This window comes from Aptenodytes forsteri, unplaced genomic scaffold, assembly GCF_000699145.1.
Source record: "Aptenodytes forsteri isolate BGI_AS27 unplaced genomic scaffold, ASM69914v1 Scaffold164, whole genome shotgun sequence".
NCBI lineage: Eukaryota > Metazoa > Chordata > Aves > Sphenisciformes > Spheniscidae > Aptenodytes > Aptenodytes forsteri.
Genome location: NW_008795527.1, coordinates 124,608 through 143,990, shown reverse-complemented (window position 1 = coordinate 143,990; position 19,383 = coordinate 124,608). Strand labels below are relative to the sequence as shown.

General features: G+C 41.3%; 1 protein-coding gene across 1 annotated transcript in view; it reads left to right on the top strand.

The window, feature by feature from the left end:
• The window catches only part of LOC103901220 (cyclic AMP-responsive element-binding protein 5), a gene marked incomplete at its 3' end in the record, with an annotated part of 150,269 nt that overhangs the window by 44,228 nt on the left and 86,658 nt on the right, over positions 1-19,383 (top strand). The window lies entirely within an intron of this gene.

Below are 19,383 nucleotides of genomic sequence, written 5' to 3'. Positions count from 1 at the left end.
ACTTTGGTTCAAAAGGGGCAGAGTGCTGTACTTGCAGGGAAGTCCTGCTTTCTCCTTCCAGATTTTTGTTTTTATCTGCTTACATTCAAAGTTCATGTTGTTTCTATAACTGCTCTGGGAAGAAAGTGTATTTCTGAAGCTGATCCTTTCACTTCCTTCAATGGGAATTCTGAGTGCTCAGTGGGATTAGGCCATTTCCTAGGTACTCTTTTTAATTGAGGAATGCTAGAAGACAAAATAAAAAGACCATCAAGATAAATGGAGTTTGGCACAGCCACCTCTGTGAGCAGTTGCTCAATTTGTGATGATGGATTGATATTTATTCCCATAGATTGACAATATGGATGCTTATTGTATTGGCTTGAATGCCAATTGTGTGCTCATGTTTGGAGAACTGCACGTACAAAAACACGTGTCTTGTACACTCGGTTACTTCCAGCAAACATGAGGTCCTTATAAGTCACAATAACTTGTTTTTAATTATACAGAAACTGCCCAGATGGTTTGAGGGTATAGGTTTTTTTTTTTGGTCACACAAGTCTGAGAATTTGGGAGGGTTTATGCATGAAAACATATGGACAAAAAGATAAATCCGTGGACTGAGAATGAAGCAGCAGTCTAGATTCATTACCTGTCGTTTGTAATTTGGTCACATCCATTATATGATAAGTGCAAAAGCAGTCTCTGTCCCCAGTCATTGCCTAAATAATTGATGAGCAACTTGCAGTCTCTTCAGAGTAAGACCAAAAAGTGAAACCATGGCATTGAAAACTCTAAATCCAGTTATTCTTGAGTTTTCTTTCAATATTCCTGATGGCTGGGGCAGGATATAGACCACAGGCTCTCCATCTCCCAGTGCTGTGGTGGCAGGGATGGCCCGTGGCACTGACTGCTCCATAAGGGTTACCCAGCCATGCACAGGACACGGATTCCATCCACTGCCCCAGTTTTTTGCTCCTGGCAAAGCTCCTCTACTTTCCTTTTTACTACTATTTCAGGATTTGGTTCTTAATATAGAAATCTGATAGTATGGGTAAGGTAAACGTATTTGATAGATGTGCCTTTGTATATGTTACATATTGACAAAACACAGTCTTCACTGAGATTTCATGTGCAATACTGTTTGCCTGTGAATCCAAGAAAGTTGTTGTCTTATACATGTCCCATTCTGTTCAAAGACAGGGCACTGGGAGAGAGGGAGGGGGGAAGAAACAGTTCCTTTTTCAGTTTTAGAAAGAAAAACAGCTAATGCCATTATTTGGGTTAAGGATGATTAAGCTCCTGTTCAAATTGTGACTTAATAGGTCTAGTGGTAATTATGATCCTAATTAAAAACAAAAAAACCCCAAACAATTTTTAATACTCAGTGGTGAGGTGTTTTATATGGGACTGTATTTGGCTTCCAAACAATTGTTTCTATATAATGAGAAAAAAAACTGCATGTGGTTTTGCAAGACCCTGTCAGTCAGGTTTTAGGTTTGCGTTGGTTCGGGGCCATGGTGATTAGAATCTCCAGAGTTGGAGAGGTTGAGAATAAAAAGGCCTATTTCCTAGTCAGTGGTGAGCATCTCGTTTGGGAAACTTTGTCATGACATATCTTAATTCTCCCCTGTGATTGAATCACACAAATGTTTCCTAAGTCTGAGTCTAAAGCTGCTCTATTGGGAGGCGATTGTCAGCATTTTAGTCTCTGTGTGAGTTGGTGCATGAATGAGACTTATGGTGTGACCTCCAGCATACTCTGTTCCCCATTCTTCCCTCTTCCTAGGAGGTTTTGTTTTTTGTTCATGGTGTGTCCTAGGAGATAATTGCTGCATTTTGGACTTCACCTACTTGCCAAAGTGTTGAGCATCCTTGTTGTTTGTCATCTTTTCCTTCAGTCTTTTCCCTGTGGTGCCTGTTTTATTTATTCAAAGAACATATCTTGTCGTTTCCATTTATCTTCATCTTATCCTTCTAAACGTGCTAAGAATTACATCCAAGACTCATTCATGAGGAATACGGACTGGACAGTGGTTTCGATATTAGGCAATGGAAGAAAAATCCAGATGGGTTCAGAAAATGTTTGAGTTCTGCAAAGTTTGGTGGTTTTGGTTTGGCCTTACAAAGTTGAGATGCTTCAGCTTTTTAACAAGCTCACATTCTGAGGTGCTCAAATCAGTGGTTTTGGGTTGGGTTGCCCCGTTTTTTTTAAAACATCTGAAGCTGCCCCAAAGGGTAGATGAGTCCTTAACATGGAGAAGTGTGCCCTGGAATATGACTTTTAATGAGCAATAAAAACAGCAGAGAGCAACTGGGTAAAACCCTCACTGAGCTAGTTCTGTAAGAGCAGGATCAAGCCCTAAAGGTTATATAGAACCATCTTGTAGCAATATTCTGATTTTTATCACAACCACAAATATTTTAGTGTCAGACTATGGCCAAGCCACCTGCAAATGTTTGTGATGGCCTTACTCCAATGAAAACAGGGAACAGCAATGAAAGTCTTCATTTAGACCCTGCTCGTAGGCTGTGCTCCAGTAACAGAGAATGGGACCCACCTGTGCCCGCACACAGCTCGTTTCATGGTGAGGAGCGGGTGAGTTCACAGCAGCTGACATTCCCAAGGGATGTAATTTTTCCCTACTTTCTTCTCTCTTTCTCTTTTCCTCCCTCTCCCTCACTCTCTGCCTCTCTCTCTTTTCCTATCCCCTCCTCTGGCACTGGGGGCTTGCATATGAAACGAGATACTGACACAAGGCATGGGAAAACATGACAGAATGAGCATTGTTGGGCAAGCCTTACTGGCACAGTGTATATACACACATTGTTTCAGATACTAAGCTTCAGCTACTACCGAACAGGCATTCAGCCAGGTTAATAAGAAAAAGGGAAGAGCATGAAGGTTAATAACTTAAAAAATAAGACAGGGTGCAGTCCTGCTTTCCTCCCACCATGTACCTGGTTGAGAACAAACAGCAACATTATCATTACAGCAAACTGGCAGGTTGGTATAAAGGTCCCAGATAGCATTTATGTGGTGAGGCAGCCTCTAACCTACTTGCCAGCCCCTCCTCCCTCCCTCCCAAGCCTTTAGCATGTGGGAGGAATGCTGTAACTAGTAACTACTTGTGCCGATGAAAAATCAGTTGAGGAACACTTAGCAGTGAAGGGTGTCTTTGGCTGATTAATAGCACATCATTTGGAGATAAGATACATGCAGGAAAAGCAGTAAGGCATATGGAGGAAGGGGAGAAAAAATGATATAAGACATACATTTGTCAAAGGTATAGAAAGGCAGATAAGCTGAATCAGCTCAAGATATGGGACTCTGAACTAGGCCATACAATAGCAGTTTGTCGTCTTTTTTTAAAATAACTCCATTATTTCAGTGACCGAGTATTCAGCAATGTATGTGAAAATTATGGTCAGACAAATTGGTGACAACACAGTACACTGGTTGCTTTATCTGGGCACGTCTTCTGCTAGGTAAGATGTCTTTTTCAGACCAGCAAAAACTGTAGGTGGCTGCAGCCTAACAGCTCAGTGTTCCTGGAGAAAGTAACCTGCTGCTGTTTTTCAAGGTAGTAGCAGACATGGCTAGTAATTATTTCAGCTTGAAACTCACTGGTACAGCTCTGTATCTGAAAGGGAACACAGGAGGATTCAGGGTTGTCACAGATCCAGCAAGTTTTTAATACTGTACTAAATAGAGAGGGAGACGCGAGTCCAGTTTCAGTGAACTCAGGCTCCAAAGTGGACATAGAGCACTAACCATGTGATGTAGATTATCTGTTTTCAAAGTGTTGTAGAGCATTATAATCAAGATAAGATGGTCTTCTGGCACAGCATCAGAAGGGAAAAATTGCAACCACATTTGATGAAATGCAAGCAGGTAGGAGAAGGCAACAAGAGGGATTTGGAAGATGCCTCTGGTGCCTTTATGTACCGAAGAATCATGGTACCAGTGGGAGGACAGCCTTTCAATCCCCACATGCAGCATTAATTTTAACACCTATGCATTTCCTTCCTGTTCTTCTCTCTTCCCTCTTACAATGCCATACGTCTCTGTTTCCAGTTTATCATCTTTTCATGGGGTTGAATGCTTTCCAAACGGAGGGTCATGGAAAACGGAGCGGTCATGAAAACTGCATGTAATGGGACTATCAGAGGTTCGGTGACACAATGAGGAGCAATCTCATTGTGACTGGCCTTGAGGATTTGGAAAATCAAAAAAACTTCTCAGCTGTAGTGTTAATCTGAGGGACCTGAGATGGCAGAAGGACAGGGCTCCTCTTGGGCAAGCACAGGAGTTTTACCATAGCGGCAAGCTACCTGAGACTGCTACTGCTGGTTGAGTTCTCAGAGTATCCTGCTATCATCCTTTATAGCTTGAGGAAACAGAAGAGACTCCTGTAAAAGATGTTCATGGGCAGAAACCCTTCTATAATGCACCTAGTTCTGGAAGGCACTTGGAATAGGCTGGTAACTCAGAACGATCTTTGTACATACCAGAGAAAGTCTCTCTTTAAGCTCCTAGTAAGTTGGAGGAGTGCGTGGCATCAAAGAGGCCATGGAATGATGTGCTTTTATTAAATTCAAAGACCAGTTCCCTTTCCAGGAAACCTGGGATAAAAGCCTCTGTTCCAACTCACGCATTTGAACTGAATCACCACAGTATGTTGTGAGATGAGAAGAAATGTGCAGTGAGAGATGAAGTATCAAATGACCTCTCGGTTACTTGATCAGGTCCATTCCATAGCCTTGCTTGTGCAGGATGTAAGAGCATCAAGTTAGATCACTGGAAGGGGAGGAAAGAAAAGGGAGAGGTGGGAAAAGAGAGCATCTGACAGTGTTGTTCTGTCCAAATTTTTTTTTTTCCTGTCTTTGTACTCAAAGTTGGGCTTTATTCCCTCTTTAGTGCTCCTGTTTCTTTCTCTTCTGTTTATGCTAAGACATGTTTTCTCTAGTCCCTTCTACTGCACTGACCTCGGCCAACCTTAACATGGAATCCCATCAAGCCACATGTGTGCAGCAGCCACAAGTCTCTGGGAAGCTCAGGTGAATTACTTAGGGAATGATTACAAGTGAGCCATTCACAGAAACTGTTGTCTCATAGCTTACGGCTAGTAGACAGGGTGATGTGGGAGAAAATGGAGTCTGATAGATGGATCCTTTCAAGCTGTTTCATCCCTTTTAGCTAGCTGCTGCCCAGGTCCACACATTGACCTGCAGACCGAACTGTGCCGCTCTGCCTGTTTGGAAGCTCTGTCTGCTCCCCAGCCTCCCCTGTTGTTTGCATCAGCATGTTCAGGAGCTGCTGACTCAATCTCTCCTGACACTGCTGAGTCAGGAAGAAAAAGAGCAAACAGCACCGGTCTGTGTGTCAGACACAGCACAAAGGGATGATTGTTCACAACATCTCGCTTCTATCCCCAACCACATACTCCCGTGCCTTCTCAAAAACTCTTTCTTGCTGTAAGGTCTAGGGAGGGGTTGGAAAGTACTGACATATATCAAGATGACTTTCAGGGGACTGAAAGGAAGATCATTAGCCAGGTAATAAATAGCCTGTCAACCAGGAATGGAGACGGTTTAGTGTGTTTCTTATCTGACTTGAAGTCAACTGTTATCCTGAAAGTTATGTGCTTGTTACACATGTTGGTTAAATTTATTAATGAACACGGTATCTTATGCCTCGTACTTTCTACTTGACAAAGGTCCTAAGCTTATTAGAAATGTTACTGTTCACAGCAACAACACCAAAAAAACCCATGAGGGATATTGTGTGACTTGCTGGCCACTGACTCTTATTAGGGTTGTATTCTTTCATTATGAAGAGAAACCAGCCCTCTCCCGATGGTTGTTTCAGATAGGTAGTGAAACCACACTCAAGCCAATTCGTATATAAGCGGTTTCTAAGAAATGGATCATGATGTTTCCATTCTGGAAAGCTCATCCCACCCAAGAACTATAGGAAAGTCAAGTCCGAATAGTGTACTGTACCCATAACTGAATCTGAACAGAAATAGCGAGCTTTTGTAGGCATAGGTTGGCTCTCACATCAGAGTAAGTCATAAATAGGACTTAAATACGATACACAGAACTTGGAGAATACAGCATTGATTGCTTCATTTTAGTGGTTGGTATCTCTTATGCACCTCCCATATATATATGTGTATATATATATATAAAAAAATACACACTGTATAAATCTTTAAAGGTGTCATCAAAATTTATAGTCAGAGCTTCTGATTTATATGACTCTCTGAACTGAAACAGATGTAAAATCATTTTTCGGATGGAAGAGGATCTCAGAGTTGCAGTGGGTTTGATGCAACAGATCAAGCTTTCCTAGACCAGAAATTATCATTAGAGCTCTGCACAGCCGAATCACGTAGCTCTGCTCTTCATCACAGGGTTGCACTTAACATGCCCTGATGCATGATTCCAGTGTGTGTTTTGTCCACGTGTCAGCCTGTTTGACAGGTAACTAAGCTGCAGTAAAACCCTAACTCAAACAATATAGACTTTGTTTGGTGTAAGGCTTTTTTTTATTTCTTTCTTTTCTTTTTATTTAAGAGAGTAATTTGCAGGTTCCAGAGAAAGAACAAGCTCGCACCATGTCAGTTCAGAGAAGGCCTTAAATGTTTGCTGGGGGTGGCACAGGGGCTATAATGATGGTGTAAAAAGTGAAGACCTTTATGTGCAAAGAACTCTGAGAAAAATTTAATTGCTCACTAAGAAGTTACGTTTGTATCTGTTCAATAAGGGAATTGGCATTGATGTGGTGAACAGAAACCACTTTGATTTTACGTGGTTTGCCTTGCCGGTGTACTTTTTGAACATTTTCAAAAGGATATAAAAACATACCATAAGTTAGCAAACTACTATAAGTTAGTAAAGTGTTAATGTTTAGTTTGTTGTGGTTTTTTTTTTAAGCTGGTACCTGGCTGAAAACCAACGACAGTAGTTCAGAGAAGAAGTCCTGGGGGAAAACACAGAAATTATAGACTATGCGTAAATTGTATGGATCCTATTTTACCACCTGTAAAAGTAGGCCTCCCTATTAATTGATGAGTTGAGTTTTAGAAATCAGTGGTACAGATTGGTCTCATGTAAGGCATATATATGGTTTTGTTTATACTTACGGACAGGCCAAATACACATTTGGAAAAAACCAAACAAAACAAAACCCCAATACAATTTAAATCAAAAGCAAGATAAATCTAAGATTACAACATCACCGAAAAAACTTCTTTTAAACAAACGGAATGATGCTTGATTTAGAGGGGGGAAAAAAATTAAATAAATCTGTCACTTTTGAGACGTTCTAGCAAAGTTCCACAGGGTAAATCATCATTTTAAATTCTCTTAGCAATGTTTAGTAACAAATTGCAAGGAGCTGGTGACTAAACAGATCTGCAGGTAGATTGAGAAGAGTTTATTTTGATGAGTGCAGGAAGAGTGTTCCTTGGAAGAAGGAACAAATTAGACAGCGTGTTTTAGAAACATTTGCTGCTATGAGCATCTGTATTCTGCCAAGAGACCTTTATTCTGAGCTCACGTAAGTGGAATTTTGCCAGTAAAAGAAGGGGTTGTGTTTCTGCAGTTGTAGGATCCAGGTCCTAATTGGTTTATGAAATGAAGGGGGCAATCTTTGAGCTATTACCAGCTTCCTCTGCTGCAAGTGAAGTGAATCGCAGCTGTTCTGATAGGGTCCATAAAAAGTTGGCGAGGTAATAAAATGTTTTCAGTGGACAATTCTCCAAATGAGTGAAATCCAAATCCCTGGCTTATTTGACAGTCTTTGGAGAATTGTATATATTTCCTGGGGAATTCTGATTTATATTATGTTACTTTTATCTAGTTCTTTAACCATAGCATCCAGTCTGACCAGTGCTGTAAATGTAAGGGCTCAAAGTAACAAGTTGGCGAGGTAATAAAATGTTTTCAGTGGACAATTCTCCAAATGAGTGAAATCCAAATCCCTGGCTTATTTGACAGTCTTTGGAGAATTGTATATATTTCCTGGGGAATTCTGATTTATATTATGTTACTTTTATCTAGTTCTTTAACCATAGCATCCAGTCTGACCAGTGCTGTAAATGTAAGGGCTCAAAGTAACATTCTTTCTTCTTTTTAACCATACAAATTGAAATACAGTGTGTACATATCAAACATTTGATGTAAGAAAAAGGTTGTGCCTGTTGTTAGTTTTCTACATTTTCTTGCTTGTGTCTTTATACTTTTCTGTCCCCCCACCTCTTGCTCTTCTTTCGTGAGATTAAAAAAAAAGGCACGGTTAGCATCAAGTGATCCTAGACAGAAATTCTTCTGGTGCTTCTAGTCCCATGATTTCTTTAATGAAAATAGTAGCTTTTGGTCTTCCTAAGTTTTCTCCGAGCAACTTAGTTTCCTAGACCTGGTCAGAAGTCAGATATGTTAATCCTGACTTCCTAGCAGAGCAGTTGTTCTAAATCATTTGTTCAGCTCATGTTGGTTTTGAGACTGATTATGTACATCTAATAGTCCCTAAAGATCCCTGGCGCTGATTCAAGTACAACCAGACATTTTTGGTATCAATGCGTATGTTGAGGAATTCACAATTTTCCATGAAGACCATTAAGTGTTCATTTAGAATTCTGTTGTTCTTCCCAGCATTCCCATCATTAAGCATTTTTATTTAGGGCCTGGATGTCTATAAACATATCTCCCCCCCCACACACACACACAGAAATGTCTGTGATTTCCCAGGCAAAGACAGGATGATCCCACCTTTGAAAGTAAGATGACCTAAAAAGAATAGAAATAGAGAACATAATGAGAAGTTTCTTAAAGAGTAATGAATTGGGTTTCCAGGTTGGTTACATCTCAGCTGATAGGGCTTGAAGCTCGCGCTGCCGTGAGCATCCGCTTTCATACCTGTAGCTGGGCATTTATATAACATATCATCAAAGCTTCTCCCTTTATATTAGTCCTTGTATGGCAGATGTTGCTTGTCATAACTTAGATAGGCCGCTGCCTCTGGTGTCTAGAGAGCGACCATGCCAGTGCACTTCAGCTGCAAGGTGCTGTCTGGGCAACCTCTGATCTTAAAGGAGTGCGACTAGGAAGCAAGTGCTAGCTACAGCTGAGTATCTGGCTTCCTTTTCTGACAGGTGGTTTCTCATACCACATGTCCCTGGCTTGTAACATGCAGTAGGGTTGTCCCACGTATTGCATAGGAAGGTGTTTAAGAGGTGCACAGATCTGAATGGTGATGCTCTCCTGGAGCATCTGTGCAGAGCTGCGTGCAGGAAGCTTCCCTGACATACTCATGGGTAAAGCTTGTGTTCTCAGCAAGTGTTTTTGTGCTGTTACTGGGAACTGCCCCTGGAGAGATGAACTGCTGACTTAATGTGCCTGAAGGAGTCTCTCTTTGGATATGCTGGATTTCATTAATTCGTTATCGCTGTGAGTTGTTGATGTAACTTTTTTGGGCAGCACATGAAAGTGGGCAAAAGGCAGCAATAGTTTTTAGATATTCAGTCAAACAAGAAGGTCTGTCAAACTCAACAGACTGTTAATAGATGGCTGATCCTGGTTGAAATACTGCTACAACATTTGAAGAAATGAACTGGAACTGGTAAACAAAGGAGACCAAATTTGAACCAATTTCCTATTATTTCTCTCAATTTGTGCTTGTTTTGAGTGGTTTCATTTGTTTGAGGTTACATGGCACAGGTATTAAACTAAGTCCATACTGAAGGTATGTGGTCAGTAAATTATAAAATCAGAGCCAGTTAATACGTACACCAAATGGAATAGTTGTGTGGAAAACTTTACCTCCTTACAATTAATTTCCTTTTTAGCCTGTTTTAATTTCTTCTTTCTCTGCAGTCCGTTCCAGGCCCACAGAGGAAAGAGACCTAGAGTGTCTTTGAATTGTTTCTCATCTGTGGGGAAATAAAATAGGAAGCAGAATAATATTTCTACTGTGAAGTAGCAAAGAAAGCAGCTAGTGAGTTCGCTTTGTGCCATACTAAATGGATGTGGAGAAAGATATGGATTCTGGGCTCCACGACAGGGAAGAAAATCCATACTTGCTTCCAAATTTTCCCCTGGCCTGTATATAGTTCTATTGTTCCAATAAGAAATTTGTGACTCAAAGGATTTATTCAAAATCTATATAAAACATAATAGGCAAAGTTCATTCCAGAAGCCTTCAAGTGAAACTATATTTCTCTGTGGGGAAAGCTGGGGTCCCTTCCAGTCTGGGTTTTTTCTGTACACAGCCTAGTAGCATGGAGCTTTTTGTTGCACGTTAATGCAACATCAAGGGTTGTGGGGCCCTAACTCCTATGAAGCAAATGCTAGAAACAATATTGGACCCAAGCAGAACCCATAAATGCAGAGGGAAGCAAAAACCCATATATAAAAGAAAACGGGGTTTGAGAACAAAAGCAAAAAACCACATTTCAAACCTCAAAGGAAAAAGATCAATTTTTGTTTTGGAGGAAACGTCCTTGGAAATGTTCAATTTTCCTTATGACCAAGTTGGGAAGCTGTAAGATGTGTCCTTGAAGACAGTGTAAATGACTCCAAGCCAAAAAAACTATTCCGTGTTGACAATAAAAACCCACCACTGAGGTATACATTTCCTTCTCACTCCTCCTGCTTGCCCATTATATGAACAGGAAAATGGAGACACCCCTGCCATGTTTACAGGCCCTGCCTTGTTATTTGTATGATGGACAGAGAGCTAAAAATTGTATTGCCAACACTGCTTATTGGAAAAACCTGGAACTAATTAAGGGACCTCATTTGTTAGTGCTTATATGTTCACCGGTGGAAATTACTTGGGAGAACAGTTCTACCAGTACAGAACAGTGCTCTGTAATAGAACTGTAGAAAAATGACAAAGGCAACAACAGCTTTGGGGGAATAGGATGAAAAATATTAACCTAAAAAAAATTTACTACCTTGGCTTTGAAAATAAATTTTTTTTTTTGACCTGGAACTAATTAAGGGACCTGATTTGTTAGTGCTTATATGTTCACCGGTGGAAATTACTTGGGAGAACAGTTCTACCAGTACAGAACAGTGCTCTGTAATAGAACTGTAGAAAAATGACAAAGGCAACAACAGCTTTGGGGGAATAGGATGAAAAATATTAACCTAAAAAAAATTTACTACCTTGGCTTTGAAAATAAATTTTTTTTTTTGTCTTCCAGTGGGGAAAAGAGAATGTAATTTGCCTGAACTAGATGATGACTTGTAGTGTTTCTACTTGTTAATGATCTACTTACTTGAATAAAACTTATGAATTGCAGTGGAAGTTTTAGTTGAGTAACTTTCAATATTGGGTTATTTTATTACTGGGTCTGCTGAGTGTTCCTTTCTACAGTGTCGTCTTCCAAGAGCTATGACCACTGTGAATCTTTTTCATGGTATTTTTTCAAAATCGAGGCTGTGCATTCCAAACCCAAGAAAACAAGCTACCCAGGCAAAGGGGCTTTCACTATTTCAGCACGCTGCTCCCTTTCTCCCTACATTTCTCCTGAGCTGTCTGCTTAATTCCAGATCTGCTCCCACAAGCTGATACAGGTCTCTGTTTACAGGTCAGGTCACAGGATACAAGGTGAGTATACCTGTTGTACAGTGCCGCCTTTGTTGTTGCTGAGACGTGATGTGCTTTTCTAGACGGGAAGCAGCAGTACTGTTGTTTCACCCCAGCAAGGCATATGGCACAACACGGTGCAACAGAGAGGAGAGTTGATGAGTAAATGATGAGTCATTGTCATTAAGGCAACAGAGTATATTGTCAAAAGAAAAAAAAATAAATCCAGAGATTGTTCTTCAACTGATTTTGAAGATTTCAGGCTTTGTTGTAATTTCTGTTTGCTGTTGCTTCTGTATCATGTAGTGTGTGTTGGATGCATTCTCTGTTTTGACATTTGCTGTGACAGTGTAAGGCATCTGTATGTACACATGCTTCTGTAGTTTTCTTAGGCTACGTGATCAGTTATGGTTGCACCTAGGTGCTCTCTTTCCCTCTGGTTCTCTAGTTTTGCAGAATTGCAAGGGGACATGATCTTTTACTACAAGTTGTGACATTTCCACTCCCAGTTCAAACTTGGCTCCAGGGTTCAAACTTGCAGCCTAAAAATGAACTAGGCTAAGGGGCCGTTACTGTCAAGAATAAAGCTATGTACTGTAACTGAGTGTAATCAGTTTGGATCACATTCGCAGATTCTTTGTATTAGCTTTATCAGGTCGGGCCATCAGAGAGCAGATAGACAGGTAAGATCGAAAGACCTCTGAACCCAATTAAAGTTGTACCACAAAGAAATCAAATTCATGTGGTTTACATTTCAGAAAGTTACATTTGGTGGGCTGTACTTACTTTTATTCTGTAACCTAATGCAGACCATGTGAACATTTGAAACGCTTTTAACAGTTAAACCAGCTCAAATAACACAGAACCAGAGCAGCAATAAAGAGTGAATTAAGACTGATTGCAACTACAGCCAAATTTTTTTCCTCTTAAAGAGATATAAATGAGTGATATATTTAAAAACTACCATATATATAGTAATTTCGTCTTCAGCTTTTACCACTACAATAGCCATTCTCTTATCTTTTAAAATAAATGTTTGGTTCAAAAAGCAATCCTAAACCCACGGTCTTTTATTTGCAGTGTTTCAGGGCGAGTTTGGATGTGCTGTGGAACCACTGATATTCCCATTGATGCACATAGTTTGGGGATTGGTCATACAGTTCTGAGATAATCCTGAGGAGCTGACATTTAAAATACTTGGCACAATAAGAGCACCAGTATGTGAGGATAAGAAAATAGGTGCTGCAAATAGCAGTCCCCTTTCTTAAAACCAATAGATGTGCACGCAGCTTTTCATTCACAAACACTCCATGCTTGCTGATGTTAGATAGGACTTGTGTGGAGCAAATAGAGGTTCAACTGGTGCAGACTGGTATGTGTTCAGCTTCTCTATTTGCTGAACAAAGAGACTGAATGAAAGTCCTGAAGCCTCCAGAAGATCTGGCTGGAGGTGGACAGTGCCAAATGTGCCTATGTCCTGCATCTAACTTCAGGAAAGTGGTGCGGTTTACATCCAAAGGGAACGAAATGACTGGCTTCGTTAGCACCGGGATCATTCAGTGGATCAGTTTCCTCATTTTTGCTCTGTAAAAATGATTTTCCAGGACTTTGTGAGGTCTTTTGGGTCTTGGGGAGAGAGATCGGACCTACAGCTCTTGTCTGTGTTATACTGAAGGAAAAACTTCCTAGGGCCCCAACCCTTTCCTAGTATCTCCAAGACGCCGAAATGCAAACCTCGTGCCATTCTGCTTTTTGGCACAGAGCCACCTGGCTTATCAGCGAGTGAGCCCAGCTTCCTGGCTCCGGAGCACAACTGCTAGCCTGAGTTGGATATAGCTCGTTTCCCCCAACAGCTGTCCTGATGTGTCTGTGTGTGTAACAGCTTTCCTCGCTGCTCCTCGTGTAGAGCTGGCCGCTCTGTTGTCTTTGTCCCCCCCCTTTCCCGTAAGCTTTTAGGGCTGATGTGGCAGAGAGCGTGTTCAGGCACGGGGCTCTCAGTCTGGCATGATTGAAACCTAAGGTTGTGTATCACCGAGACTTTTTTGTAACTGCTCTGCTTTCCACGGGCCACAGAGAGCAATTCAGAAGCTCTCCTCCTCTCCCTGGGGTGAACAGCTTGAAGATCTGCTCTCATGCTTATTTTCCAGAAGCAGACAATTAGAGAGGAAAGATCTGTGGGGTTTTTTTTGTGTGTGGTGGGTTTTTTGTTTGTTTGTTTGTTTGTTTTTTAAATCTCAGTTGAAAATGTAGCAAAACACTTGTTTTCTGTAAAGGAGTGTCCCTTGTATCACCATTCCCAAGCAGTGCCTGATGTACTGCTCATGAAATGCAAGCTGTTTCAAAGTGTTAATGCGGGGAGCTGGAGCTGCCGTTGCTAGTTCTCAGAACTGGTGGGGCTGGAAGAAAATCTCCATCTGCACCAGTGCACAGAGACTGTTCTACTGTGTGGTGACCAGAACTGGTGGAGTGGAAGGGGACACGCTCCCTGCTCTCTCTCACTTTTGTTATGTACTGGGCTTGGCAGGGTAGTTCAAGATGCTTGCACCTAACTAGGAAAAGAGGGGTATATCCTGGGAAGGTTAAAATGGCTGCTACTTCTAACACTGCCCTCTATCACTCAGAAATGAAGAAAAACAGAAGGCTTCATCAAGTTCTTCAGAGAACAGACACTGTAAATGTGGAAAACACTTAAGTTCTGGTTATAAGAACAACAGGAAATCCATCAATGAATAGGTCAAATCAAGTGGATATTGGATGATGGACAGAAAGCAACGTCAGAAATTATAAAAGTACTAGCCTGGACCTAGGAGAGTTCACTTTGGTTTCTTGTTCACCACTGATTTCTTTATGATCTGTGGCAAATTTCTTAGCCTCTCTCAGCCTCAGTTCACCAACTATAAAATAAGAAAAGAAATACTCCCTCACCTTACAGGAATGTTAAAAGGAATTCAGGTATTACAGGAGCAGAAAGTAAATAGGTTCTTCTGATACATTCTGAACATTTGATGTAATTAAACATCAGGAATTTTTCTGAATATATAGTTCTTTGCCACAGAAATAAAGAAGAATGATAGTATTATGTAATCATGTCTAAAATAATGTACTGTTAATTTCCTGGAAGTTAAAATGTACTGCAGAAGATACTTTAAACAGTGAGAAAAATCAGAATGCTTATACTAGATTTTCTCCAGACAGTGAGATAATCTAGTCCCCCCCCATGGCAGAGGGGTTGGACTAGCTGACTTTTAAAGGTCCCCCCCAACCTAAACCATTCTATGATTTGCAGATAATAGATTGAAATGGGAGTTAATTATCAGACATATTTTGTAAAGGAAATAGAATGCTAATACACACAAGAAACATAACTAAAAGTAATTTCCTTTAACTTTTCAAAATCAAAATGAGACATAATAAACATTAAGATTTGTTTCAAAGGAGTGCAACATATTAAAATGTAGGAAGACTTTCATTTTCTTTCTCTTTTCTTTTTCAATTAAAATAAATTTGTTAATGTCCTGTTGAATTAGACATTCACAAATCCTGCAAACACTGATTTTTCTTTTGAAAAAGTAGTATGCTTCTGTTGTTTTTTCTTTTCTCATTCTGGTTAATTAATTCTATTATAGTAGCCCCCAAAGACTCTAAACCAGACTCTATTCTTTGCAAAATTCTAAAAAAATGAGTTTTATGTCAAGAGAAGTACAAGCCTACAGTCCTCTCCCTTGTCTTCAATCTCTCTATTGCATGCTTTCTTCTCTCTCTTTAGAATGTATCCGTTCATTCACCATCTTTTGTGTGTGTGTGTTTTCCTTGTTTTCCCTAGACTGGGCTATGCAAGCTGTCTTAGTGGCAGACAAACTCCGAGGAAGCTTTCCATCCTAATTCGTTTCCATTAATAAAAGTTATGAAGTACTGCCAACGTGCATACTGCCTGTATAACAGAAGTAAAACGAAAGCAATACACTTCCCTAACCCCCCTCCTTCCATGGGGCGAGTCAGACATGCAACAGATAAAAGTGACGCTATGACAGCAAATGTTGGAGGCATATAGAATCATAGAATCGTAGAATAGTTTGGGTTGGAAGGGACCTCTAAAGGTCATCTCGTCCAACCCCCCTGCTGTGGGCAGGGATGTCTTCAACTCGATCAGGTTGCTCAGAGCCCCGTCCAACCTGGCCTTGAATGTTTCCAGGGATGGGGCATCCACCACCTCTCTGGGCAACCTGTTCCAGTGTTTCACCACCCTCGGTGTAAAAAATTTCTTCCTTATATCTAGTGTAAATCTACCCCCCTTTAGTTTAAAGCCATTCCCCCTTGTCCTGTCGCAACAGGCCCTGCTAAAAAGTTTGCCGCCATCTTTTTTATAAGCCCCCTTTAAGTACTGATAGGCTTCAATAAGGTCTCCCTGAAGCCTTCTCTTCTCTATGCAGACTATTTAAATCAGACAAAGCATTTTAGAAAGGAAGAGAATTAAGTTTCCCCATACATCCAAAGGAACTCCTTTGGCTCCCCCCAAATGGAAAGAGCCTGCTGAACTCCACAAGTGTTCCTCCATGGCCTTCAGTGGACAGTCTGCAATGGCCTCACAGGGCAGCTGGAAAGGTGATTAGAGACTATAGAAAAGTGCTGCATGTGCTCTCATACCAGCAAACTTGAGCTTCTCATTAGGGTATGAGAATACCAAGCTAAAGGTGTAGGAAAGGAAATCCATTATGCCATACCCTGGAAATATGCAGTTTCTATGAGCAGGGACACACCAAACACAAACACTAGATTGTCCAGCAGCCCTTCAAAGTAAAAACCTTTCTAAAATAACTTCCACCTGGTGCGCTTTCTAGGCTCTTCGAACAGATTGCTCCAAGAACACTTCATGTCTTTTGTTTTTTCTAACAAGCTATTAACAACAGATGAAGAATAACACCCTCCAAACAATTAATGCAGCCTGAGGCCTAACCAGACAGTCATTATTTCCAAAAAGTCCTATTGACAGAACTGCTGCAATAACCTTTCAAAGCTGCACCCACATCAACACCCAACGACAATAAAACACTGTGCTATTTTTCTTACCTCGTAAAGTTGTCATCTCAGCATAGCTAAACTTCTTAGTTGCCACCCAGCCCGTAAACATCCTTATGTGGGGAAGGTTATCAAATAGGTCACTAAGAAGCAGCTCTCAAATTATCTAGAGTATTATCTAGAGCCCTCAGATTTCCTGGAGCCCTTTCAATCTGGTTTAAGACATGGTTATGTTACAAAGACATAGCTATTTCTTGGCCATTGCTAGTCTTCCTGATTTATTAGCTTCTGCTAATGGATAAAGACTAAGTGCTCAATCTAATCTGACCTTTCAGACATGCTGGCTGTCAGAGTGCCTTTGCTGGTCACCCCGTCTATTTTACTGGTGTCCCTCTAGTAAAGTGTAGCAATCTAAGAAGGGGAGTACATTCCCTTTGGGTTACCAGCTTTAATTCTGTGCCCTTCATGACTTCTAGTATTAAATGTGGAATACCAGGCTGCTGCTTCTGGGAACAGGACCAAGCACTCTACTGTCCTAAACCCCTTCTGGCAGGCACCCTTTCAAAGAAGCCCTTAGTGAGACAGGTAACAGTCTGCATGGCATTTACACCAGTTTGGGAACCTTCTCTAGCCTGCTGGCTGCCAGTCCCTCCCTCCTCTGCTTTCTTCAGGACTACTAAAACAAGGAGACTGCACTGTCCTCTTCTGCAGATTGACTTTTAGAGGTTCTATAATCAAGTTTTGTTGACATTAAAATTGAGATTACATAAAATACGGATGCCTTGAAGTATTAAAAAATGAAGTGGTGAGGGACACTATCTCTAAAGATCAGCTTTCCCCATTTAAAAGCAGTGTATTCGCAGATTCTGGATCCCCTTAAAGACTTCTCTCTCTGTACAGCCAAGCGCCTGCACCTCATCAGCAAACAATGGAAAAGAATCACATAGCGGGATCCTGCCCAGTTCACATGTATTTAACCCTTTGTCACCACTGTATTCTTTTCACTAGGCATCCTCTTTCTGTCTAAAACAGATGCTGGGATTGCTGGTGCCAGAGAGTTAATCTTATTAATAGTTTCTGTGTTTATTGTCAGAGGGACTTGGTTGCACTCTCCTCTCTGGGCCAGTAGGTCAAGGGGTTCAAGTTCCCCACCGAGGCTTGGAGTGAATCTCGGTGCTGACTGTGCACGTTGGCCTGGGAGAGGGCGAATATGCTGCACTGGTACAGACCCTGAATTTCCAGTAAGACATTAAAGTGAGGGCTCTCCTATCTTTTTTAAATACGCTCCAGGTAGAAATTACTGAACCACTTCCTCATTAGGGTATTTGGGGGCTTTTTTTGCACCAGAGGATACAGACCTTGTTCCCTGCGCAGCTCTCCCTCCATCCCCGAGGGATGCTAAACTCCCGTATCTGCCTGTCTGTGAGTGCTGCACATATTACGACACCGCAGATTATAGAGTGATGCAATGTTGCTCTCTAGCACCTTGCTTTGTTAAGCACACTTTTTTCTTTAAAGTTGGGAGAAAGGACAACGCAAAAAAGAAACTCAAGAGCAAAAAGAGAAAGGTTCAAGTGAACACATTACCTGACAGCTTTGTTTGGGCTCTGTGAACTTGTAACCTCTCTAGTATGATGAATGTATTTGGTATAAAAGCCAAATGTTGGCAGCTGCACTTCACTCCTTTCAAACAATAGAAAGATGTAAGTTTGTATACCCCACACCAAGCACCAGCTCTGGAGAAGGGAGGGCAGTAAGGCTAACTCACCACACTGCCACCCAGTTGGAAAGTGTCCTCTTCCCTTACGTCCCTTAGGAGGGACGGTGGAAAGGTGAGGTTTTGAGTGTCAGAGAGGTGAGCCCATGCACTTGAGGTACAGGGGAATGACACGCTCACTTCAGACTAGCAGTAAATAAACATTTATGTTGGGAGCAGGAAAGAACGATGAGTCCAAACTCCTTTTCATAGGATGGAGTGATAATTAAGCTCAAAAAAGGAGAAAGGAAAGGAAGGGAAAAAAGCTGATGTTTTCTTTGGGCTTTCCCTGGAACTGTCCCTTTGTCTTCACTAAGTGGAAACTTCAGGAGTTCATCTCAGCCTTTCACCCACCACTCCTCTGTGCTGGGAGAAAGCAGCAGAGGGGGTAAGAACGGAAAAGTGCTCGTGCTCAAGTGTTTCCAAATGTTTCACAGCCATACACATTTATCGGTTCTCACCCTCCACCCTATCACCACTCCCTTCACATAAAATCAGACACTGAGCTCAGGCATCCAGGCAAGAAGGAAGCCTCCTTTTCCTTTCGTAGAAACCTGCGTGTCCCATTGCAATGTTTCTAATGCAGTAGGACTCAGCTAGGACAACTTGCCAGAAGGCAATGTCAGAGAGGTGCTGAAAGAAATGCAGTTCAAAGATTTCCCGGAGAGCCAGGTCAGTCAGTGTGGGAAGCAGGCAATAGTCCTTTCTGGGCTCACGGACATAGGGAGCTTCAGCTAGACTAAAATGAAGGATTAGCGAAACTGTTCTCCCACCGTACCCCCTGCCTTCGCTACAAAAACAGCAGTTACTTTCCACTCCACTCTGTGTGCAAAACAAGGCTGAAATACGATATTTAAATTATTCCCAAGGATGCATCTGCTGAAAAGGAAGGCACGAGCCAGATCCTCCCTCGTGCTTGTTCTTTGTCACAGTTTTGAATTTTGGATCATTATAAGGAGGGAGAGAACACACTAATTCCTAACACTGCTAGTGTTTCAATGAGCACTGCTATCAATCATTTAGGTTCTCA